We start from the raw sequence: 27,481 nt of genomic DNA, 5'->3' as shown, positions 1-27,481 counted from the left end.
TGATAATTTTATTGCCCAGATGGAAGGCATAAAGCCAAATGAAGGGAGTGAGGGGAATCTGGAAGATAATTGTGTCTCAAGTGATAGGAGTAGAGAAGACCTACACTAGACTAAGAAACAATCTTTAAAAAAATTAGCTCGCAGAGTCCAAACAACAAAAAGAGTCTTGGGAATCAAAAAAAGGTCTGAAGAGAAAGTAAAGGATGCTGGATTGAAGAAGATGTGCCATTGAAATGCTTATTGCTAAAACGGGAGAAGGTGCCACCCCACAAGAGGCATCCAAGTGTCCATGAAAATGATGATATAGTACTGTCGAAATTTGGAGAAACCCCTGACAGTTCATAGCTTGCAAGGGTTGTGCAAGGCCTATTCTCCTGAGGTAGTGTTCCTATGCGAAAGAAAGAACGCTACCCCAAATGTGGAGAGAATGACACATATTACTGGTTTTAAGAACCTATTTTGTGTTAAGCTGATAGGACAAACGGGAGGCTTATTGGTTGGGTGGAAGGAGGAGATGGAATAGAAAGTAAAAGGCCATAGAGATTTATATGTCCACTTCTGTATGGTAGAGCCGAACGATCAAAAAACCTAGGATGTGATAGGGTTTACTTTCATGTAGAAGAGAGGCAGAGGGAAGTATATTAGGAGTAGTTGAGGAATATAAACTGGTGCTTTGAGATTTCAATGCAATTAAGGCATATCATGAAAGGGAGAAGGGGCATATGACATCTGCATCATCAATTAGAAGCTTCAACAACTTTCTTAATGTTGGTGGCTTAGTTGACTTAGGGTATGAAAGACCGAAATTCACTTGGTTAAATAGGCAATTCAGAGAGACTTTTATTAAGGAGAGGTTAGATTGTATGCTAGCCTCAAGTATTTGGAGGGTTGATCACCTAAGGGCTTCAGTGGCACATCTTAATGACTCAAGGTCAAACCATAGGCCTTTGTTAATGGTTTCCGATCAGAAGCTCCAAGACCAAAAAAAAGGTTCTGTTTTCAGGAGAGATGGTGTGATATTGAAGAGGTAGTGGTGCTAGTTAAGGAGACTCGGAAGGTAGGTTGTGGAGAATCCCCAATGTTTAGACTCCACCAAAAACTAAAAAATTACAAGCATGCATTAGTAAACTAGCAGAGAACAAATAGTGCTAATTCGTAGGCTCAGACCAAGCTTTTTATATCTCAGCTTGAGGAGGGAACTAAAATGGGGACTGAGGCAGATGGTAATGTAGTCCGGCAACGGGAGGAGGAGCTAGAAGAGGCTTACTCAATGGAGGAAAGATATTGGAGGGAAAAGGCTATAGTTCAATGGTTGAAGTGGGGTGATAATAACACCAAATACTTTCACTCTAAACCACAAGAATCGAATCACTAATCTGGAGAATGAGAGAGGAGAATGCAAATTGGTTGTGGCAGGCATTGTGAAAATTGCTTAGTCCTATTTTGAAGACTTGTCCAGGTCATCCAATGCAATCAATTCAGAGGTAAAGTTAGAAGATATGCTAGTGAAGATAGATAGTAGCACCAACAGGAAATTGACTAGAACTATTTCCGAAGCAGAAATAAAGAAGGCAATCTTTTTCATCAACCCATTCTCTGCCCCAAGTGATGATGGTTTTATTGCAAAATTCTTCCAACTTTTCTAAAATGATATAAAAGCGGATGTTATTAGCGTTGTTTCTAGCTTTTTCTCAGGAGGTCATATGCTCAGAGCATTTAACCAAGCCCATATTTGTTTGATTCCTAAAGTGGCTAACAGTAAGAGTATGAAGCAAATCAGGCCAATCAGTCTGAGTAGCGTGGTTTACAAAATTATCTCCAAAATTTTAGTTCAAAGAATACAGAATGTTATGGAGAGTGTTATAAGTGCTAATCAAAGTGCCTTCATCAAAGGAAGACTCATCAGCGACAATATTCTCATTGCACATGAATTTATGCACTTTCTAAAGAATGAAAGATATGGATATCAAGATTTAGCCTTGAATTTATATATGAGTAAAGGGTATCATAAGGTGGAATGGTGTTTTATATGGGCTATTTTAAAGAAGATGGGTTTCTGTCAGAAATGGATTGACTGGTTAAAGGAGTGTGTGAGGACTGTTTCTTATTCTTTTAGTGTGGAAGGACAACCTCGTGACTTTTTCAAGCCATGCAGAAGGTTGCATCAAGATGACCCTTTCTCTCCGTATCTATTTCTTTTTTTGCAGAGGGTCTATCTCATCTACTCCATAGAGGAGAACAGAGACACGAAGTTGTGGTTTTGAAACTAAATTGCAAATGTCATACTATCAACCATCTTTTCTTTGCAGATAATTCTATACTATTCAGTCAGGCTACAGAGGGAGCTTACCATAACATAATGAATGTCTTATACACGAATTTGATGCAAAAGTGGTGCACGAAATTGTGATACATATCCATGGCTCCAAAGGCCTGGTACTCTGATCTAGTTTTGTAGTCTGTCACAACTTCGCACAACTAACCAGCAAGTGCACTGGGTCGTCCAAGTAATACCTTACGTGAGTAAGGGTCGAATCCCACGGAGATTGTCGGCTTGAAGCAAGCTATGGTCACCTTGTAAATCTCAGTCAGGTGGATATCAAATAGTTATGGAGTTTTCGAATAATAATAAATGAACAGAAAATAAGGATAGAAACACTTATGTAATTCATTGGTGAGAATTTCAGATAAGCGTATAGAGATGCAACGTTCCTCTGAACCTCTGCTTTCCTGCTGTCTTCATCCAATCAATCCTACTCCTTTCCATGGCTGACTTTATGTAGGGCATCACCGTTGTCAATGGCTACATCCCATCCTCTCTGGAAAATGGTCCTATGCGCTGTCACTGCATGGCTAATCGTCTGGAGGTTCTCGATCATGTCGGAATAGGATCCATTGATCCTTTTGCGTCTGTCACTACGCCCAACACTCGCGAGTTTGAAGCTCGTCACAGTCATTCAATCACTGAATCCTACTCGGAATACCACAGACAAGGTTTAGACTTTTCGGATTCTCATGAATGCCGCCATCAATCTAGCTTATACCACGAAGATTCTGACTAAGAGATCCAAGAGATATTCATTCAATCTAATGTAGAACAGAGGTGGTTGTCAGGCACGTGTTCATAGGGAATGATGATGACTGTCACGATCACCACATTCAGGTTGAAGCGCGAATGGATATCTTAGAAGCGGAATTAGTTGAATTGAATAGAAACAGTAGTACTTTGCATTAATCTTTGAGGAACAGCAGAGCTCCACACCTTAATATATGGAGTGTAGAAACTCTACCGTTAAAAATACATAAGTGAAAGGTTCAGGCATGGCCGAATGGCCAACCCCCATGATCTAAGAACTAGGCGTCCAAAGATGTCTAATACACTAGTAAAAAGTCCTATTTATACTAAACTAGTTACTAGGGTTTACAGAAGTAAGTAATTGATGCATAAATCCACTTTCAGGGCCCACTTGGTGTGTGCTTGGGCTGAGCTTGAATTTTACACGTGCAGAGGCTCTTTCTGGAGTTGAACGCCAGCTTTTGTGCCAGTTTGGGCGTTGAACTCCACTTTGCAACTTGTTTCTGGCGCTGGACACCAGAATTGGGCAGAGAGCTGGCGTTGAACACCAGTTTGCGTCGTCTAAACTCGGGAAAAGTATGGACTATTATATATTGCTGGAAAGCCCTGGATGTCTACTTTTCAACGCAATTGGAAGCGCACCATTTTGAGTTCTGTAGCTCCAGAAAATTCACTTTGAGTGCAGGGAGGTCAGAATCCAACAGCATCAGTAGTCCTTCAATTTCAGCCAGAAAATACCTGAAATCACAGAAAAACACACAAACTCATAGTAAAGTCCAGAAATGTGAATTTAACATAAAAACTAATAAAAACATCCCTAAAAGTAACTAGATTCTACTAAAAACATACTAAAAACAATGCCAAAAAGCGTATAAATTATCCGCTCATCAAAAAGCATCTTATACCCTTTTTTACTAGAATTTTTTAGTTGTTTTTAGTTAGATTTTATTTAGTTTTACTTAAGTTTAGTCCAAAAATCATCTTTGGTCGCTACTTTGAGTTGTTTTAGTATTTTTATGATTTCAGGTGAAATTCGGAGTAATTTGACGGAGTTTGAAGCTAAAAGAAAGAAATGCTGGCAGCACCCTCCCTGGGAGCTAAATGCCTAACTGGTGTTTAGCGCCACCAGGGGACTCAAGCCAAAACGTGCACTCCCCCCAGGGCGTTTAACGTCCATCTTTGGCATTAAACACCAGCAGCCAGTCCAAAACACCTTCTCTTGGGCCTCAAAGTGGACTTAGCACTTCTTAGTTTTATTTTATTTTCTTTTTCTAATTTTTATTTAAAAACAATATCTTTTAGGTTTAGAATTTATTATTTTTTATTTCCTTTTCAAATTAGGTTAGTATTTAAGGAATAAGATGCACCATTTCTCGGGCATCAAGCATCATTATATGACAATTTCGTGTTCTCTATAAGTCATGAGCAACTAAGCCTCTTGGTTAAGGTTAGAAGCTCTGTTTATTTCTATGGATTAAGACTATTGCTTTTCTATTTTAATTAATGTTTTGATTCAATTCTAAGGGTTGTTTTCATTCTTAATCTTATGAATTGGGTGGAACGAGAGTATGACCCTTTTCTACATGAGTTCTTGTGATTCTCGAGAAAGTTATCTGGCTTGAACTGCAGCTTGAAAATAAATTCCTCTTAAATCGCTAATTGCATGAATTAATTTGGATATGTGATATATAATCCTATTAGTCTTGGTTAATTAGGATTTTTGTGGCGCTAAACTAGTTTTCTGAACTTCACCCTCTAATCAGAATTAAGTGACCATGAGAGTGGCGGTTAACGAAGGTTAGAGAGGGCTAAATCACTAAGAGATTAGGGTTTAGACATTTAAAGTTTGCCATAGAATGAATCATTCATTGTTAAAATAGTTGGTAAGACATTTTAATCCGGAAAAGTAAACATCTCTGAGACCTTAACTATTTTTTCATATTGTTTTTACACCAAACTGTTTATTTGCTTTCTTTGTTTGCTTGTTTATTGTTTAGCAAATTACAACTCACCAAACCCTTTTCTGATTTGCCTAACTAAGTTCAACTTGACAACCATTGCTTGCTCAGTCTGACAATCCTCATGGGATCGACCCTCACTCACCTGAGGTATTACTTGGATGACCCGGTGCACTTGCCGATTAAGTTGTGCGAGTTCTCAATTCATGCACCAAGTTTTTTGTGCCATTGTCGGGGATTGTTTGTGATTGACAACTACCAGTTGTCCTGTTGCTTAGATCAGGTATTTTTATTAGTTTTGTTTATTTACTTTTTTATTTTTTATTTTTATTTTTTTTATTTTTCTTTATTTTAGAATTTTATCTTATTTATTTTCCTTTAATTTCATATTTTACATTTGGTGTTCCTTAGTGTTTTCTCTTTTATTTTCGAAAATTTTAGTATTTTTCTTTTTTCTGGTTTTTGAAATTTTTAAGTTATTTTCTCATCCTTATTTTCAAATTTTTAGTTTAATTCTTTGCTTTATTTTGCAAGAACTGGGACAAGGAATACCTTAAGTTTGATCTAATCTGAGAGGGCCTTGAGGCGGCATTTGCAACAAACCAAAGCCTACAAGGCCGGAGAAAATCTCAAGAAAACTTTTGAGAAGGAAGCTGAAGAATCCACCATGGAGGCTAATGGTGGAAACACTGGGGAGCAAGCAAGGAGAGTGCTTGGCTCATACACTACACCTACCCCTAACTTCTATGGGTGCAGTATAGCTGTACCTACCTTTGGTGTAAATAACTTCGAGCTTAAACCTCAATTGATCACTCTAGTACAGCAGAATTATCAGTACCATGGACTCCCGTAGGAAAATCCCAACAAATTCCTCTCTGACTTCCTACAGATCTGTGACACTGTAAAAATGAATAGAGTGAATCTTGAGGTCTACAAGCTCATGCTCTTTTCCTTTGTTGTAAGGGACAGAGCAAAGTAGTGGCTTGACTCACAGTCAAAGGAAAGTCTGGACACGTGGGACAAGGTGGTCACTGGATTTTTAACTAATTTGTTTCCACCTCAGAAGCTTACCAAGCTTAAGGTGGACGTCCAAACCTTCAGACAGAAAAATGGAGAGTCCCTTTATAAAGCATGTGAGAGATACAAGTTAATGATCAGGAGATGCCCTCTTGACATGTTTTCTGAGTAGACCAGGTTGCAAATCTTTTATGATGGCCTTTCTGAGATGGCCAATAGGTCATTGGATCACTATGCAGGTGGCTCTCTGTACATGAAAAGACACCTGAAGAGGCGAATGAACTTATTGAGATGGTTGCCAACAACCAGTATCAGTACACTTCTAAGAGAAATCCTGTGAACATTGAGACTACTCAAAAGAAAAGAGTCATGGAGATGGATACAATGGACACCATTTTGACTCAAAACAAGCTCATGTCCCAACAGATTAGCATATCTCTCATCACTTGACCGAGATGCAAGTTTCAGCTGTCAACACTCAAGATGCATCTTATGACATTATTGGAAGCTACATCCAAGGGGACACTTGTGATAATACTCAACCCCCCATGGAGCAAGTTAATTACATGGGAAATTCCTCTAGAAATCCTAACAATGATCCCTATTCGAAAACTTTTAATCAGGGATGGAGGAATCACCCTAACTTTGGATGGAGGGAGTAGTCGTAGAAGCCCCAACAGAGCTTCAACAACAACCAGGGCGGATCCAATCAGAACATGTTTAATAACTGGAAATTCCAGCCCTCTCAGCAGCAACAAGAGCCCTCTTAAAAACACAGCCTCTCTAACTTAGCCACAATAGTCTCTGATCTTTCCAAGACCACCCACAACTTTATACAAGAGACATGATCTTCGATTCGAAACTTGGAAGTGCAAGTGGGTCAGTTGAGTAAGAGGATACCTGAGAGACCTCCTAACACTCTTCCAAGTAACACAGAGGTGAATTCGAGGGAAAAGTGCAAGGCCCTCCTCATAGGCAAGGAGGCCGAGCTTGAAGAGGAGCATGCTACTGAGGATTTGAAGGAGAAAAAGGCTCAAGAGGAGACTGGAAGTACACTAGTACATGCCCCAGTATTGGTGAAAGAGCCTGAAGTACAACACCCTCAGAAACTGCAAGAGGAGACCAAAGATAAGCAGCTCACTCAATTCTTGGAAGTCTTTAAAAAGTTACAAAGCAATATTCTTTTTGCTGAGGTGTTGGAGAAGATGCCCCCTATATGGCCTGTCTGAAAAGCGTATTCTCTGAAAAGAAGGCTTTGTAGGGAGATGAAACTGTGGTGCTGACCAAGGAGTGCAGTACACTGGTACAGAAGAAGCTAACCCAAAAGATGCCAGATCCCAGAAGCTTCCTGATTTCCTGTACCATAGAGACCATTACATTTGAGAAGGCACTGTATGACCTTGGATCAAGCATAAATCTGATGCCTCTCTCTGTGATGAAGAAGCTGGGGATCCAAGAGGTGCAATCCACAAGGATCTCATTGGAGATGGCGGACAAGTCCCAGAAGCGGGCATATAGATTGGTGAAAAATGTCCTAGTAAAGGTTGAAGACCTTTACCTCTCTTTTTTACTAGCATTTTTTAGTTGTTTTTAGTTAAATTTTATTTAGTTTTACTTAATTTTAGTGCAAAAATACTCTTTGAACACTACTTTGAGTTGTTTTAGTGTTTTTATGATTTCAGGTGAAATTCGGAGCAATTTGGCAGAGTTTGGAGCTAAAAGGAAGAAATGTTGGCAGCACCCTCCCTGAGCACTAAACACCCCAGCAGGGGACTCATGCCAGAAACGTGCACTCCCCCAGGGCGTTTAACGTCCATCTCTAGCATTAAATGCCAGCAGCCAGTCTGAAACACCTTCTCTTGGGCCTCCAAGTGGACTTAGCATTTCTTAGTTTTATTTTATTTTCTTTTTGTAATTTTTATTTAAAAATAATATCTTTTTAGATTTAGAATTTTTTATTTTTTACTTTTGTTTTAAATTAGGTTAGTATTTAAGGGATAAGATGCACCCTTTCTAAGGCATCAAGCATCATTAGACGGCAATTTCATTTTTTCTATAAGTCATGAACAATTAAACCTCTTGGTTAAGGTTAGGAGCTCTGTTTATTTCTATAGATTAAGACTTTTGCTTTTCTATTTTAATTAATGTTTTGATTCAATTCTAAAGATTATTTTTGTTCTTAATCTTATGAACTGAGTGGAACGAGAGTATGACCCTTTTCTACATGAGTTCTTGTGATTCTCGAGAGAGTTATCTCACTTGAACTACAGCTTGAAAACAAATTCCTCTTAAGAGTAAAGTATCATTTTTGTCCCCAACGTTTGGGGTAAGTCCTATTTGTGTCCCTAACGTTTAAATCGTCCTATTTGTATCCTTAACATTTATAAAAGTGATTCAATGGTATCCTACTTTGAATTATACTAACAAATCAGATTATATTTTTCAATTATTCTCACTTGGATGTATTCATTCTCAATTAGGTCTCACTTGGATGTGTTCGATTTTAATATTATACCCACTATTTGTGTTTAGATTCAATTATGTCCCTAGAAAAGTGAATTATGTAAATGTTGTAGGAATTAGTTTCAACATTTGATGAGCTATTTTTCGAAGTAGATCATCGATTCTATCCCAGACATTTGTATTCTAACTTCAAGAAGATATTTTTAAAACTCAAACTAAAGCGCTCATGATGTGTAATTGACGGCAGGATAACATTGAATCACTTTTACAAACGTTAGGGATACAAATAGGACGATTTAAACGTTAGGGACACAAATAGAATTTACCCCAAACGTTGGGGACAAAAACGATACTTTACTCTTCCTCTTAAATTGCTAATTGCATGAGCTAATTTGGATATGTGACATATAATCCTGTTAGTCTTGGGTCATTAGGGTTTTCGTAGAGCTAAACTAGTTTTTTGAACTTCACCCTCTAATCGGAATTAAGTGACCACGAGAGTGGCGGTTAATGAAGGTTAGAAAGGGCTAAATCACTAAGAAATTAGGGTTTAAACATTTAAAGTTTGCCATACAATGAATCATTCATTGTTAAAATAGTTGGTAAGACATTTTAATCCGAAAAAGTAAACATTTCCGAGACCTTACTATTTTCTCATATTGTTTTCACACCAAACAGTTTATTTGCTTTCTTTATTATTTGCATGTTTATTGTTTATGCGAATTACAACTCATCAAACCCTTTTCTGATTTGCCTAACTAAGTCCAGCTTGACAACCATTGCTCGCTCAGTCCGACAATGCTCGTGGGATTGACCCTCACTCACTTGAGGTATTACTTGAATGTCCCGATGCATTTGCCGGTTAAGCTGTGCAAGTTCTCAATTTGTGCACCAATATTCATTACTCCGTGGTCAGATGGTCAATTTTTTGACAAATTCTCTGTGTTTTTTAGCCATAACACACCATCCAAAGTGAGGCAAGAGTTAGCAGGCATCCTTTGTGTTCCTCACATGGATAATCAAGATAGATACCTTGTGTTTTTTGCTGTAATAAATACGACAAAGAAGGCTACCTTCAATTATGTTAAAGATAAGGTTTCTCAGAAACTGCAACACTAAAAATGATCACTGCTATCAGTTAGTGGGAGGGAAGTCCTTATAAACTCCCAGGGACACTATTGGAAGAGATTCACCAGATATTAATACAGTTTTTGTGGGGTCAGAGGAATATGGAGAGGAGGATGCATTGGGTAAGATGGAGTGTTATTCGCATACCAAAATCTCTGGGAGGCCTGAACTTTAAGGACCTTCGAGCTTTCAATCTAGCTATGTTGGGCAAGCAAGGATGGAGATTGTAGACAAAGCCTAACTCACTAATTCACAAGGTCTATAAAAGCAAGTATTTTAGATATTCTTATTTCCTAAGGGCTGAAATTGGGATTAACCCTTTATGGGGTTGGCAAAGTTTGTTGAAAGGGGGGAAGGTTTTAGAAAAGGGAGTGAAATGGAAGATAGGTAATGGGCACTCTTTACGGATATGGGAGGATCGATGGATTAAGAATCAATCAGTGATAGCTACCCAAACTATTCTCCCATGCATCTTACCATCAAAACATCAATATTCATAATCACATATATGACCACATCATTTATTTCAACCATTTAACAACATTAACAATTCAAATCTTATCTTAGGGCTTTTACCCTAAGTTTTCACACCACATTACATTTTAGATACAGGAAACCGAGACCATACCTTAGCCGATTTTCCCGCTCAACCGGAGCACTTCCAAATCACTTCTCCACAAGTTATCAAGGCTTCAACACCTCCAAGAACAGATTTTTGACACACCGAAGCCCTTTTCCAAACTTTCCAAAAATCTCAATTAAGCTTCAATATTCACGTACACACCACCTAAGCCACCATTGTCATATTCAAACACAACAACTCAATACCCAAACATCATAAACCCACAAATTCACTAGGGTTGAGAATCTTACCAAACCCAAGGATCAAGGAGGCAAGATTAATCTTCTCTTTCAAGAGAGTTGGGTCCTATAACATCAAAGAGCCCAAAATCTCAACACTTTTCACCCAAAAATTCAAAATTAAGGGATGAAGAACTGAGATGAAATCGTGGCTTACCTCAAGAATAAAGTAGTGGGTTTTGTAGAGCTCTTCATGGTGAATGCGTGGCCGCAAATGGTGCAGCAATCAGAGCTCCGGATCAAAAGTTATGGTAGTTTGAAGATCAAACAAAGGTAGAACTTTGGAAAAGTGTTCTTCCCCCTTTTGCTTTCATTTTCAGCGTGTATGAGTGTTTAGAGAGGAGAGAGAGAGTGCTGTTTTAGGGTTTTTAGGTTTAGTTAGGTTGGGCCAAGGGCCCATTATGGGTCTGGTTGGCCCGGTTTGATCCGTTCAGTCCAATCTTAGGCCGATTTCTATAAAATTGGTATCGAAATTCTCATCTCAATCTTCTCTATCATATCAAGCCATAAAAATCACATTTTTGGCTTTCTAGGATAAATTCTCATTTATGGGTTAATTAGTCATTAATTAACCGGATTTTATATTTTACCCACCTAATTGGGAATTTTGCCCACAAGATTCGAATTCAATTACTTGAGAATAAGTGCGGGTAGTCAGCTCGCATCTCCAACTCAAGTTCCCAAGTGTGTTCCCTAACACCGCCTCGACTCCATGCCACTTTGACTAACGAAACCTTTTTTCCATGCAACCGTTTGATACTAGTATCGTCAATTTTGACTGGAGCCACTGAAAGTGTCAAATCTTCTTTTAACTGAACAGATTCACGTTCTAACACATGGCTAGCATTAGGAGTATACTTCCAAAGATGCGACACATGAAATACGTCGTGCAGGTTTGAAAGGTGGGGTGGTAGAGCCATTCGATACGCCACCGGTCCGACCCTCTCCAGGATCTAAAACGGACCAATATACCGAGGATTCAGCTTCTTTGCTTTAATTGCCCTACCTACTTCTGTGGTTGGAGTAACTTTAAGGAAAACATGGTCTCCTTCCTCAAATTCCAAGGGGTTCCGCCTCGAATCGGCATAAGTCTTCTGACGACTCTGCGCATAAGCATCCTATCTCAGATTTTCTTGACTTATTCAGTGGTCTCAGCTATCATCTCCGGTCCCAACAAGCCTTTCTCCCCAGCTTCATACCAGCATAGCGGAGATTGGCATTTCCTCCCATATAGAGCCTCATACGGAGCCATTCCGATGCTCGCATGGTAGCTATTATTGTATGCAAACTCCACTAGCGGCTTATAACGATCCCAGCTCGCCGGCTGATCCAGAACACAAGCCCTCAACATATCTTCTAAGGTTTGGATCGTCCTCTCGGATTGGCCATCTGTTTGAAGATGGTAAGCTGTGCTCAAGCTTAATCGGGTTCCGAAAGCTTTCTAAAATGCACCTCAAAATCTCGAAGTGAAACGGGGATCTCTATCAGAGATTATAGTAGCAGGTACACCATGAAGTCTCACAATCTCCTTTATGTATAACCGTGCTAGCTCCTCAAGGGTGTAAGTCATTCGAATGGGTAAAAAGTGAGCTGATTTCGTCAGTCGGTCCACAATCACCCAGACAGCATCAAAACTGGATCTAGTCCTTGGCAATCCCGACACAAAGTCCATCGCAATGCTTTCCCACTTCCATTGCGGAATTTCTAAAGGTTGCAACGTCCCGGAAGGTCTCTGGTGTTTGATCTTTACCTTCTGACAGGTTAAACACTTTGAAACATATTCCGCCACATCATTCTTCATACCCGACCACCAAAACATCATCTTTAAATCATGGTACATCTTAGTACTCCTCGGGAGAACAGAGAATCCGCTTTTGTGTGCTTAGTTTAAGATATCTTGCAGTAAAGTGCCAACATTCGGCACAATGATCCTACCCTTAAATCTCCATAACCCATCTTGATCCTCCGACACTCTCCACTGCTTTCCTTGCTCAATAGCTGGTAACACCTTCGGTAACACGTCATCATTTTCATGAGCCTTTAGGAGTTCGGATTTAAAATCACTTGAGATCTGTAATCGACTCAAACACAGAGTCCCAGACACTTCTTGAACACCAATCTTCAGACTCTCGAATTCCTTGAGCAACTCCTCTTCTCGGAGCATCATCCAAGCAGAATACAACGACTTCTGACTCAACGCAACCGCCACTACATTCGCCTTTCCCGGATGGTAATTCAACTCAAAGTCGTAGTCCTTCAGTAATTCCATCCATCTCCTCTATCGCATTGATGAGCGGATAATTTATACGCTTTTTGGCATTGTTTTTAGTATGATTTTAGTAGAATCTAGTTACTTTTAGGGATGTTTTCATTAGTTTTTATGTTAAATTCACATTTCTGGACTTTACTATGAGTTTGTGTGTTTTTCTGTGATTTCAGGTATTTTCTGGCTGAAATTGAGGGACTTGAGCAAAAATCAGATTCAGAGGTTGAAAAAGGACTGCTGATGCTGTTGGATTCTGACCTCCCTGCACTCAAAGTGGATTTTCTGGAGCTACAGAACTCGAAATGGCGCGCTTCCAATTGCGTTGGAAAGTAGACATCCAGGGCTTTCCAGAAATATATAATAGTCCATACTTTGGCCAAGAATAGACGACGCAAACTGGTGTTCAATGCCAGTTCTCTGCCCAAATCTGGCGTCCAGCGCCAGAAAAGGAGCCAAAACCAGAGTTGAACGCCCAAACTGGCACAAAAGCTGGCGTTCAACTCCAGAAAGGACCTCTACACGTGCAACACTCAAGCTCAGCCCAAGCACACACCAAGTGGGCCTCGGAAGTGGATTTATGCATCAATTACTTACTCATGTAAACCCTAGTAGCTAGTTTATTATAAATAGGACTTTTTACTAGTCTTTTGGACCATCTTTGGATTATCTTTTGATCTATTGATCACGTTTTAGGGGGCTGGCCATCTCGGCCATGCCTGGACCTTTCACTTATGTATTTTCCACGGTAGAGTTTCTACACTCCATAGATTAAGGTGTGGAGCTCTGCTGTTCCTCAAAGATTAATGCAAAGTACTACTGTTTTATATTCAATTCATCTTGTTTCGCTTCTAAGATATTCATTCGTACTTCAATCTGAATGTGATGAACGTGACAATCATCATCATTCCCTATGAACGCGTGCCTGACAACCACTCCCGTTCTACATTAGATTGAATGAGTATCTCTTAGATCTCCTAACCAGAATCTTCGTGGTGTAAGCTAGAATGATGGCGGCATTCAAGAGAATCCGGAAGGTCTAAACCTTGTCTGTGGTATTCCGAGTAGGATTCAATGAATGAATGACTGTGACGAGCTTCAATCTCGCGATTGTGGGGCGTTAGTGACAGACGCAAAAGGATAGTAAATCCTATTCCAGCATGATCGAGAACCGACAGATGAATAGCCGTACCGTGATAGGGTGCGTTGATCATTTTCACTGAGAGGATAAGATGAAGCCATTGACAAGGGTGATGCCTCCAGACGATTAGCCGTGCCGTGACAGGGCATTGGATCATTTTTCCGAGAGATGACCGAAAGTAGCCGTTGACAATGGTGATGTATCACATAAAGCCAGCCATGGAAAGGAGTAAGACTGACTGGATGAAGATAGCAGGAAAGCAGAGGTTCAGAGGAACGAAAAGCATCTCCATTCGCTTATCTGAAATTCTCACCAATGATTTACATAAGTACCTCTATCCCTATTCTATTATTTATTTTCGAAAACCCATTACTGTTTGATATCCGCCTGACTAAGATTTACAAGGTGACCATAGCTTGCTTCATACCGACAATCTCCGTGGGATTCGACCCTTACTCACGTAAGGTATTACTTGGACGACCCAGTGCACTTGCTGGTTAGTTGTATCGAAGTTGTGAACCATGGTATTGGCACCATGTTCTTGGCGCCATTGCCAGGGAAAGAAAGAGCCATGAATTTTACATAATTAAAGTGTAATCACGATTACGCGTACCAAGTTGCTCACGTTGCCAGAGATTGTTCGAGCCTGGACATCACAATTTCGTGCACCAAGTCTTTGGCGCCGTTGCCGGGGATTGTTCGAGTATGGACAACTGACGATTCATCCTGTTGCTCAGATTAGGTAATTTTCTTTTTATTTTCTTTTCAAAAATTTTTCAAAAATCTTTCAAAAATTTTTCTTTTGTTTTCGAAAAAAAAAATTTATTCAAAATTTTTAAAGAATGAATTCTAGTGTTTTATGAAGCATGTGAAGCCTGGCTGGCTGTAAAGCCATGTCTAAATTTATTTGGACTGAGGCAGCAATTTGTTATCAAGAGCAAGCTAGTTGTTGTTAATCCACCTGCTACTGTTCCTGATTTACATGCTAAAGCTTGGCTGGCCATTGGCCATGTCTAGTGTTTTGGACCGGAGCTTTCATTGAAAGCTTGGCTGGCTAGTGAGCCATGTCTAATTCCTGGACTGAAGCTTTAGACTAAAAATGCAAGATTCCTGGAATTCATATTAAAAATTTTGGAATCCTTATTTTCCTTTTTCAAATAATTTTCGAAAAATATAAAATAAAAATCCAAAAAAAAAATTAGAAAATCATAAAAAGCAAAAATATTTTTTGTTTCTTGTTCGAGTCTTGAGTCATATCATAAGTTTGGTGTCAATTGCATATGCATGTTGCATTTTTCGAAAATTCATGCATTCATAGTGTTCTTCATGATCTTCAAGTTGTTCTTGGTAAGTCTTCTTGTTTGATCTTGATGTTTTTCTTGTTTTGCATCTTTTGTTGTTTTTCATGTGCATTTTTCGTTTGTTAGAGTCTAAACATGAAAGATTTCTAAGTTTGGTGTCTTACATGTTTTCTTTGCATCAAAGATTTTTCAAAAATATGTTCTTGATGTTCATCTTGACATTCAAAGTGTTCTTGGTATTTATCTTGACATTCATATCATTCATGCATGCATTCATTGTGTTGATTCAAAATTTTCATGCATTGAGTCTTTTTGTTGTTTTTCTCTCTCATCATAAAAGGTTCAAAAATAAAAAAAATATCTTTCCCTTTTTCTCTCATCAAATTCGAAAATTTGGATTGACTTTTTCAAAAATTTTTAAAATCAAGTTGTTTCTTATGAGTCAAATCAAATTTTCAATTTGAAATTCTTATCTTTTTCAAAATCTTTTCAAAAATCAAATCTTTTTCAAAATTCTTAGTTATTTTCGAAAATTCCAAAAATATTTTTCAAAAATCTTTTTCTTATTTTTATATCAAATTTTCGAAAATAACAATAACAATTAATGTTTTGATTCAAAAATTTCAAGTTTGTTACTTGCTTGTTAAGAAAGATTCAAACTTTAAGTTCTAGAATCATATTTTGTGATTTCTTGTGAATCAAGTCATTAATTGTGATTTTAAAAATCAAATCTTTTTCAAAAACAATTTCAATCATATCTTTCCAAAAATATCTTCTTATCTTTTTCAAAAATTTGATTTCAAAATATCTTCTCTAACTTCCTAACTTCTTACCTTTTCAAAAATTGATTTTCCAATTTGTTTCAACTAACTAACTAACTTTTTGTTTGTTTCTTATCTTTTTCAAAACCACCTAACTAACTCTCTCTTTCTCATTTTTCGAAAATATCTTCCCTCCTTTTCAAAAATTTCTTTTTTTAATTATTTTTTTTAAATCTTAATTTTCGAAAATTACTAACATTTTTCAAAAACTATTTTCAAAAATCACTAACTCTTTTTCAAAAATTATTTTCGAAAATTCCTTCTCTCTCATCTCCTTCTATTTATTCATTCATCTAATAACATCTCATCTCACATCTCAACCCTCCTCACAGTTGTGTTTCTTCCATTACATTACATTCCTTGTCTCCCCCTCTTCTTCTACTCATACAGGGATCCCTATATTGTGGTATAAAGGATCTCTATTATTATTATTATTATTTTTCTGTGCCCTCTTCTTTGTCATATGAGCAGGAGCAATGATAAGAACATTCTTGTGGAAGCAGATCCAGAACCTGAAAGGACTCTAAAAAGGAAATTAAGAGAAGCTAAAATACAACAATCCAGAGATAACCTTTCAGAAATTTTCGAACAAGAAGAGGAGATGGCAGCCGAAAATAATAATAATGTAAGGAAGATGCTTGGTGACTTTACTGCACCTAATTCCAATTTACATGGAAGAAGCATCTCCATTCCTGCCATTGGAGCAAACAACTTTGAGCTGAAACCTCAGTTAGTTTCTCTGATGCAGCAGAACTGCAAGTTTCATGGACTTCCATCTGAAGATCTTTTTCAGTTCTTAACTGAATTCTTGCAAATATGTGATACTGTTAAGACTAATGGAGTAGATCCTGAAGTCTACAGGCTCATGCTTTTCCCTTTTGCTGTAAGAGACAGAGCTAGAATCTGGTTGGACTCTCAACCTAAAGATAGCCTGAACTCTTGGGATAAGCTGGTCACGGCTTTCTTAGCCAAGTACTTTCCTCCTCAAAAGCTGAGCAAGCTTAGAGCTGATGTTCAAACCTTCAGACAGAAAGAAGGTGAATCCCTCTATGAAGCTTGGGAAAGATACAAACAGTTGACCAAAAAGTGTCCTTCTGACATGCTTTCAGAATGGACCATCCTAGATATATTCTATGATGGTCTGTCTGAGCTATCAAAGATGTCACTGGACACTTCTACAGGTGGATCCATTCACCTAAAGAAAACGCCTGCAGAAGCTCAAGAACTCATTGACATGGTTGCTAATAACCAGTTCATGTATACTTCTGAAAGGAATCCTGTGAGTAATGGGACGCCTATGAAGAAGGGAGTTCTTGAAGTTGATACTCTGAATGCCATATTGGCTCAGAATAAAATATGGACTCAACAAGTCAATATGATTTCTCAGAGTCTGAATGAAATGCAAGCTGCATCCAACAGTACTCAAGAGGCTTCTTATGAAGAAGAAGCTTATGATCCTGAGAACCCTGCAATAGCAGAGGTAAATTACTTAGGTGAACCTTATGGAAACACCTATAACTCATCATGGAGAAATCATCCAAATTTCTCATGGAAGGATCAAAAGCCTCAACAAGGCTTTAATAATGGTGGAAGAAACAGGTTTAACAATAATAAACCTTTTCCATCATCCACTCAACAACAGACAGAGAACTCTGAACAAAATACTTCTAATTTAGCAAAATTAGTCTCTGATCTATCTAAGGCCACTGTAAGTTTCATGAATGAAACAAGATCTTCCATTAGAAATCTAGAAGCACAAGTGGGCCAGCTGAGTAAAAGGATCACTGAAATCCCTCCCAGTACTCTCCCAAGCAATACAGAAGAGAACCCAAAAGGAGAGTGCAAGGCCATTGACATAAGCACCATGGCCGAACCTACAAGGGGAGTGGAGGACGTGAATCCCAAGGAGGAAGACCTCCTGGGATGTCCAGTGATCAATAAGGAGCTTCCCTCTGAGGAACCAAAGGACTCTGAGGCTCATCTAGAGACCAAAGAGATTCCATTGAACCTCCTTATGCCCTTCATGAGCTCTGAGGAGTATTCCTCTTCTGAAGAGAATGAGGATGTTACTGAAGAGCAAACTGCCAAGTTTCTTGGTGCAATCATGAAGCTGAATGCCAAATTATTTGGCATTGATACTTGGGAAGTTGGACCTCCCTTGTTCATCAATGAACTAAGTGATCTGGATCAACTGACATTGCCTCAGAAGAGACAGGATCCTGGAAAGTTCATAATACCCTGTACCATAGGCACCATGATCTTTAAGGCTCTGTATGACCTTGGTTCAGGAATAAACATCATGCCTCTCTCTGTAATAGAGAAACTGGGAATCTATGGGGTGCAAGCTGCTAAAATCTCATTAGAGATGGCAGACAGTTCAAGAAAACAGGCTTATGGACAAGTAGAGGACGTGTTAGTAAAGATTGAAGGCCTTTACATCCCTGCTGATTTCATAGTCCTGGATACTGGAAAGGAAGAGGATGAATCCATCATCCTAGGAAGACCTTTCCTGGCCACAACAAGAGCTGTGATTGATGTTGACAGAGGTGAAATAGTCCTTCAATGGAATAAGGACTCCCTTGTGTTTAAAACTCAAGGATCTCCCTCTGCAACTATGGAGAGGAAGCAGAAAAATCTTCTCTCAAAGCAGAGTCAACCAGAGCCCCCACAGTCAAACTCTAAGTTTGGTGTTGGGAGGCCACAACCAAACTCTAAGTTTGGTGTTGAACTCCCATATCCAAACTCTAAGTTTGGTGTTGGAGAGTCTCAACAAAGCTCTGCACATCTGTGAGGCTCCATGAGAGCCCACTGTCAAGCTATTGACATTAAAGAAGAGCTTGTTGGGAGGCAACCCAATTTTTATTTATCTAACTATATTTTTTTATATGTCTTTGTAGGTTCATGATCATGTGGAGTCACAAAATAAATATAAAAATTGAAAACGGAATCAAAAACAGCAGAAAAAAAATCACACCCTGGAGGAGCATCTGTCTGGTGTTCAGCGCTAGAACAGAGCATGGTTCTGGCGCTGAACGCCCAAAATGGGCAGCTTCTGGGCGCTGAACGCCAGAACAGGCATGGTTCTGGCGTTCAACGCCAGAAATTGCACACAAATGGGTGTTGAACGCCCAGAGTTGTGTGCAAAGGCATTTTTACATGCCTAATGGGTGCAGGGATGTAAATCCTTGAACACCTCAGGATCTGTGGACCCCACAGGATCCCCACCTACCTCCACTCACTTCTTCTCACCACTCTCTTTCACACAACCCCATAACCTCTCTTCCCCATCACCTCTTCACCACTCACATCCATCCACTCTTCCCCATAAACCTACCTCATAAACTCCACCTACCTTCAAAAATTCAAAACCAATTTCCCACCCAAACCCACCCATATGGCCGAAACCTTTCCCCCCTCCCTTCCCTATATAAAGCCCTCCATTCTTCATCAAATTCACACAACACACCCCTCTACACCCTTCTTGGCCGAAACACTCCCCACTCTCCCTCTCCTCCATTTCTTCTTCTTCTTCATCTATTCTTTCTTTTATTGCTCGAGGGCGAGCAAAATTCTAAGTTTGGTGTGGTAAAAGCATAAGCTTTTTGTTTTTCCATTACCATTGATGGCACCTAAGACCGGAGAATCCTCTAAGAAAGGGGAAAGGGAAGACAAAAGCTTCCACATCCGAGTCATGGGAGATGGAAAGGTTCATCTCCAAAGCCCATCAAGACCACTTCTATAATGTTGTGGCCAAGAAGAAGGTGATCCCCGAGGTCCCTTTCAAACTCAAAAGAAATGAGTATCCGGAGATCCGACATGAAATTCAAAGAAGAGGTTGGGAAGTTCTAACAAATCCCATCCAACAAGTCGGCATCCTAATGGTTCAAGAGTTCTATGCCAATGCATGGATCACCAAGAACCATGATCAAAGTAAGAACCCGGATCCAAAGAACTATGTTACAATGGTTCGGGGGAAATACTTAGATTTTAGTCCGGAGAATGTGAGGTTGGCGTTTAACTTGCCCATGATGCAAGGAGATGAACGCCCCTACACTAGAAGGGTCAACTTTAGTCAAAGGTTGGACCAAGTCCTTAAGGACATATGTGTAGAAGGAGCTCAATGGAAGATTGACTCCAAAGGCAAGTCGGTTCAACTAAGAAGATTGGACCTCAAGCCTGTAGCTAGAGGATGGTTGGAGTTCATTCAATGCTCAATCATTCCCACTAGCAACCGGTCTGAAGTTACTATAGACCGGGCCATCATGATCCGTAGCATCATGATTGGAGAAGAGGTGGAAGTTCATGAGATTATACCTCAAGAACTCTACAAGGTGGCTGACAAGTCCTCCACCATGGCAAGGTTATCCTTTCCTCACCTCAATTGCCACCTATGCAGTTCGGCTGGGATTGACATAGAGGGAGATCTCCTCATCAAAGAGGACAAGCCCATCACTAAGAAAAAAATGGAGCAAGCAAGAGAGCCCACTCATGGAGCTCAAGAGGCGTATGAGGCTCATCACCATGAGATCCCAGAGATGCCTCAAATGCACTTTCCTCCACAAAACTATTGGGAGAAAATCAACACCTCCCTAGAAGAAATAAGTTCCAATATGGGACAACTAAGGGTGGAACATCAAGAGCACTCCATCATGCTCCATGAAATAAGAGAAGATCAACAAGCAATGAGGGAGGAGCAACAGTGACAAGGAAGAGACATAGAAGAGCTCAAGGACATCATTGGTTCCTCAAGAAGGAAATGCCACCATCACTAAGGTGGACTCATTCCTTGTTCTTATCTCTTCTGTTTTTCGTTTTCTATGTTATGTGCTTATCTATGTTTGTGTCTTCATTACATGATCATTAGTAGTTAGTAACTTTGTCTTAAAGTTATAAATGTCCTATGAATCCATCACCTCTCTTAAATGAAAAATGTTTTAACTCAAAAGAACAAGAAGTACATGAGTTTCGAATTTATCCTTGAACTTAGCTTAATTATATTGATGTGGTGACAATGCTTCTTATTTTCTGAATGTATGCTTGAACAGTGCATATGTCTTTTGAAGTTGTTGTTTAAGAATGTTAAATATGTTAGCTCTTGAAAGAATGATGACAAGGAGACATGTTATTTAATAATCTGAAAAATCATAAAAATGATTCTTGAAGCAAGAAAAAGCAGCAAAGAACAAAGCTTGCAGAAAAAAAAAGAAAAAAAAATAGGCGAAAAAAAAAGAAAGAAAAAGAAAAAGCAAGCAGAAAAAGCCAAAAGCTCTTAAAACCAAAAGGCAAGAGCAAAAAGCCAATAACCCTTAAAACCAAAAGGCAAGGGCAAATAAAAAGGATCCCAAGGCTTTGAGCATCAGTGGATAGGAGGGCCTAAAGGAATAAAATCCTGGTCTAAGCGGCTAAATCAAGCTGTCCCTAACCATGTGCTTGTGGCGTGTAGGTGTCAAGTGAAAACTTGAGAATGAGCGGTTAAAGTCAAGGTCCAAAGCAAAAAAAGAGTGTGCTTAAGAACCCTGGACACCTCTAATTAGGGACTTTAGCAAAGCTGAGTCACAATCTGAAAAGGTTCACCCAATTATGTGTCTGTGGCATTTATATATCCGGTGGTAATACTGGAAAACAAAGTGCTTAGGGCCACAGCCAAGACTCATAAAGAAGCTGTGTTCAAGAATCATCATACTGAACTAGGAGAGTCAATAACACTATCTAAACTCTGAGTTCCTATAGAAGCCAATCATTCTGAACCTCAATGGATGAAGTGAGATGCCAAAACTATTCAAGAGGCAAAAAAAGCTATAAGTCCTGCTCATATGATTGAAGCTACGTTTCATTGATAGTTTGGAATTTATAGTATATTCTCTTCTTTTTATCCTATTTGATTTTCAATTGCTTGGGGACAAGCAACAATTTAAGTTTGGTGTTGTGATGAGCGGATAATTTATACGCTTTTTGGCATTGTTTTTAGTATAATTTTAGTAGAATCTAGTTACTTTTAGGGATGTTTTCATTAGTTTTTATGTTAAATTCACATTTCTGGACTTTACTATGAGTTTGTGTGTTTTTCTATGATTTCAGGTATTTTCTGGCTGAAATTGAGGGACTTGAGCAAAAATCAGATTCAGAGGTTGAAAAAGGACTGCTGATGCTGTTGGATTCTGACCTCCCTGCACTCAAAGTGGATTTTCTGGAGCTACAGAACTCGAAATGGCGCGCTTCCAATTGCGTTGAAAAGTAGACATCCAGGGCTTTCCAGCAATATATAATAGTTCATACTTTGGCCAAGAATAGACGACGCAAACCGGCGTTGAACGCCAGTTCTCTGCCCAAATCTGGCGTCCAGCGCCAGAAAAGGAGCCAAAACCAGAGTTGAACGCCTAAACTGGCACAAAAGCTGGCGTTCAACTCCAGAAAGAACCTCTACACGTGCAACACTCAAGCTCAGCCCAAGCACACACCAAGTGGGCCCCGGAAGTGGATTTATGCATCAATTACTTACTCATGTAAACCCTAGTAGCTAGTTTATTATAAATAGGACCTTTTACTAGTCTTTTGGACCATCTTTGGATTATCTTTTGATCTATTGATCACGTTTTAGGGGGCTGGCCATCTCGGCCATGCCTGGACCTTTCACTTATGTATTTTCCACGGTAGAGTTTCTACACTCTATAGATTAAGGTGTGGAGCTCTGCTGTTCCTCAAAGATTAATGCAAAGTACTACTGTTTTCTATTCAATTCATCTTGTTTCGCTTCTAAGATATTCATTCGTACTTCAATCTGAATGTGATGAACGTGACAATCATCATCATTCCCTATGAACGCGTGCCTGACAACCACTCCCGTTCTACATTAGATTGAATGAGTATCTCTTAGATCTCCTAACCAGAATCTTCGTGGTGTAAGCTAGAATGATGGCGGCATTCAAGAGAATCCGGAAGGTTTAAACCTTGTCTGTGGTATTCCGAGTAGGATTCAATGAATGAATGACTGTGATGAGCTCCAAACTCGCGATTGCGGGGCGTTAGTGACAGACGCAAAAGGATAGTAAATCCTATTCCAGCATGATCGAGAACCGACAGATGAATAGTCGTGCCGTGACAGGGTGCGTTGATCATTTTCACTGAGAGGATAAGATGAAGCCATTGACAAGGGTGATGCCTCCAGACGATTAGCCGTGCCGTGACAGGGCATTGGATCATTTTCCCGAGAGATGACCAAAAGTAGCCGTTGACAATGGTGATGTATCACATAAAGCCAGCCATGGAAAGGAGTAAGACTGACTGGATGAAGATAGCAGGAAAGCAGAGGTTCAGAGGAACGAAAAGCATCTCCATTCGCTTATCTGAAATTCTCACCAATGATTTACATAAGTACCTCTATCCCTATTCTATTATTTATTTTCGAAAACCCATTACTGTTTGATATCCGCCTGACTGAGATTTACAAGGTGACCATAGCTTGCTTCATACCGACAATCTCCGTGGGATTCGACCCTTACTCACGTAAGGTATTACTTGGACGACCCAGTGCACTTGCTGGTTAGTTGTATCGAAGTTGTGAACCATGGTATTGGCACCATGTTCTTGGCGCCATTGCCAGGGAAAGAAAGAGCCATGAATTTTACATAATTAAAGTGTAATCACGATTACGCGTACCAAGTTGCTCATGTTGCCAGGGATTGTTCGAGCCTAGACATCACAATTTCGTGCACCATGCATATTAAGCTCTTTATGATCGAAGAGATATTTCAAGCTCTTGTGATCAGAGAAGACTTGAAACTTAACCCCATAGAGGTAATGCCTCCACACCTTTAGCGCAAACACAACCGCAGCAAGCTCCAAATCGTGCGTAGGGTAATTAACTTCATGAGGTCTCAACTGCCGTGAGGCGTACGCCACCACATTACGATGCTGCATCAGCACGCACCTTAGACCCTCCAGTGAGGCATCACAGTACACCTCAAATGATTCATTTGGCTCGGGTAACACCAACACAGGCGCAGTGGCCAACTTTTGCTTTAATACCTTAAAGCTCACCTCATACTCAGGAGTCCAAGCAAATGGCGCGTCCTTGTGGGTTAACCTTGTCAATGGCAAGGCTATCTACGAAAAACCTTTGATAAATCTCTGGTAGTAGCCAGCTAAATCCAGAAAACTCCTTATCTCAGTTACTGAGGTTGGTCGCCCCCAATCCATTACCGCCTCCACCTTAGATGGGTCTACGGCTATCCCCTGCTTACTCACCACGTGACCCAAAAACTTCACCTCACTCTTCCAGAATTCACATTTAGACAACTTCGCATAGAGCTTCTTTTCCTTTAGTATCTGCAACATGGTCCTCAAGTGTTCTGCATGCTCTTCTTCAGTCTTAGAGTAAATCAGTATGTCATCAATGAAGACAACAATGAATTTATCCAGAAACGGATGAAAAACTCTATTCATATAATCCATAAACACTGCAGGAGCGTTTGTCAATCCAAAAGACATTACAGTGTACTCGTAATGACCATAACGAGTTCTAAAAGCGGTCTTAGGGATATCCTCACCCCTCACCCTTATCTGGTGATAACCGGATCGCAAATCGATCTTGAAGAAAACCCCAGTTCCCTGTAACTGATCCATAAGATCATCAATCCTCGGCAGTGGGTACTTATTCTTTATTGTGACCTTGTTCAGTTGCCTGTAATCCACACAGAGCCGCATGCCCCCGTCTTTCTTCTTTACCAGCAACACTGGCGCGCCCCACGGAGAAACACTTGGTCGAATAAAGTTTTTACCCAACAGATCCTCTAACTGAGATTTTAGCTCAGCCATTTCTAGCGGTGACATCCTATAAGGAGCACTCGAGATTGGTCCAGCCCTAGGCACCAACTCAATAGCAAATTCAACCTCTCGGTTAGGTGGAAATTCATCAATATCGTCTGGAAACACCTCCGGAAACTCGCACACAACCGGAATTCGCTCCAATCTTTGATCATCACCCGAAACACCCGCGGTTAACAACAAGATACCCTGACATTCAGTCCCAGAACAATTCACCATCATAGAGTTCAAGTAATAACTATTCAATACAATCAGTCCTTCTGTATCTTCCGGCATAAAGTACACCGATTTTGCAGAATAATCGAGCAGGACATGGTTCTCAGATAACCAGTCCAATCCCAAGATAAGATCAAGACCGATCATCGGCAAGCAGATTAAATTATGGACAAAATCACATTGCCTGAACCTAAATGAAACTTGCGGGCATCCTAGCCTAGTTACCATGGCTTCATGGGTGGCATTATCCACCTTTAGATCATAACCTAAAACTACAATCTTCAATCCTAGTTCACTAGCTTTCTCGAATGCAATGAATGAATGAGTTGCTCCTGAATCAAATAAAGCATTTAAAGTTTGACCAGCCATTTCACAGTTACCTCGGATAAGTGTCTCAGATCCCTCAGCACCTACAACTGAAGTGGTGAACACCCGACCAGTCTACTGTGCTTTCCCTGCACCTTGCTTCTGCTTCTCTGGACAGTTTGCGGCCTTATGCCCCACCTTACCACAATTATAGCACAAGCCCCATCCAGCTTTGCACGGGGCTCCTGGATGGTGACTTTCGCACCTAGCACAAGCTTGCTCATTCTGAGGCTGCTTTCCAAATCTCCTCCCTTGGGAGTTGTTGTTGTTGGTCCTCCTAAAACCGTTCTGACCTTGAGTCTGGTGTGATCCAGAACCTCCCCGCTTGAAAGTCGGACCTCTAGGGGCAAATCTCTTCCCTCGGTTCTGTGGGAATGGTCCCCTATGGCTTCCTCTCTCTGCAGCTGCCTTCTTCACACACTCTTCAGCAACCCTACTCTTGTTCACCAATTCTGAGAAAGTTCTGATCTCCATTAGTCCCACTGAGTTAAAGATATCGCTTCAGAGTCCTCCTTCATACTTAATGCATTTTCATTCCTCATAGTCTCCCGGAGCTCCCTGACACATACGGGAAAATCTGAATAGCTCCTCAAACTTGTCAGTATACTCAGATACGGATATAGTACCCTGCTTCAGCTGCAGTAACTCGAGTTCCTTGGCCGTCCTGGCAGAAGTTGGGAAGTACTTCTTATAAAACTCCTCCTGGAAGGCATCCCAGGTGATAGGGTAATCACCCTACTATAGGAGATGTCGGACTCTTTGCCACCAATGCGATGCTTTTCCAGTGAGCAGATAAGTAACAAATTCAACACACTGCCCTTCAGGTACCATCTGCGCTTCAGTCGGACTAGTGGTTCCCTTGAACTTAGGTGGATTAACCTTCAAGAAGGTTGCTAGTGACATCGGGCCCTGAGCTCCACCTCCGTCATTGCCATGGTTGTTCATCTGTTGCCTAAGAGCCTCAACAGTAGCCTGCATAGCAGCAGCCATGTTCTCCAACGCCGTCATAAAGTTCACTGGGTCGTTTGGGATAATACCCAGCCCCCGAGCGTTAGTACGACCTTTCCCACGACCTCAACCGCGTCCACGAGGCGCCATTTGGTTCCTATACACACCAAGCAATCGATATTAAGTTGATCAGTCTCAATATCGGAAGTTTAGTGCTTCAAAGTCCCAAATGCATGCTCATGAACATTTATGCCAGTTATATCAAGTAGATATCCAAATAGCACATAACACACATACAGAGAATGCACAGAAGCATAGTCAGTCCATCCCTCAAGCTCTACAGGAACGAACTGCTCTGATACCATAATGTAACACCCTACCATACAGAGTATTATGCTTAAGTCATAATTCAGAGATGGCAATGTATTATGACCTCTAAAAATAAAATTTAGTACGTATAATAGTGTGGGAAATGATTATAACTAGGAGCCTTTGAAGAAAAAGGGGTAAAACAAAATCGATAAACTAAAAAGCGCAACACTCCGATCGATAACATAACATAATGGATAAAGGAACAAGCTAACACGAGCTTATATATATACAAAGGAGTGCCAAAAACATGAATATCAAGACTCAGGATTCGGTTGCAAAGATAACCGATCCAAGCATAGAAGTATATACATAAATAAATAGAGCAAGGAACCCAAAGGACGAAAATACAAAACCTACTCTCCAAAAACAACCTCTAAGAGGAATCAACACAGTATGTATTATTTAGTGGAGATAAAAGTATCTAAAAGAAAACATAAACCAAAACAAAGTTCTGAGAACAAGGATCTTCGCTAATCCAGAAGTCTCCAGCATGCCTCAGCGAAGAGCCTCACGTCCTGCATCTGAAAACTACAAAATCTGCATGGGTGAGAATCGGAGGTTCTCAGTATGGTAACAGTACCCACATATCTAACATGTAATGTCCTGGGAAAGACGAAGGCAATCCTAGAACTTCTACCAGATAAATCAAAGCTTATAAACAGACTACACCATAAATGGCAACTGACTAAAGATCTTCAGTCTAACTAATACTTCCCTTTCCAAATCC

At 40.0% G+C, this 27,481-nt stretch overlaps 1 non-coding gene across 1 annotated transcript; it reads right to left on the bottom strand.

The window, feature by feature from the left end:
* Positions 1 to 17,026: 17,026 nt before the first annotated feature.
* LOC112752558 (small nucleolar RNA R71) lies at positions 17,027 to 17,134 on the bottom strand. Its single transcript, XR_003176989.1, has one exon. It is a non-coding gene; the product is annotated as a small nucleolar RNA R71 (small nucleolar RNA).
* Positions 17,135 to 27,481: the final 10,347 nt, after the last annotated feature.

This window comes from Arachis hypogaea, chromosome 15 (assembly GCF_003086295.3).
Source record: "Arachis hypogaea cultivar Tifrunner chromosome 15, arahy.Tifrunner.gnm2.J5K5, whole genome shotgun sequence".
Taxonomy (NCBI): Eukaryota; Viridiplantae; Streptophyta; class Magnoliopsida; order Fabales; family Fabaceae; genus Arachis; species Arachis hypogaea.
The sequence above is the reverse complement of the archived record's forward strand: the minus strand, read 5'-3'. Positions and strand labels throughout refer to the sequence as shown.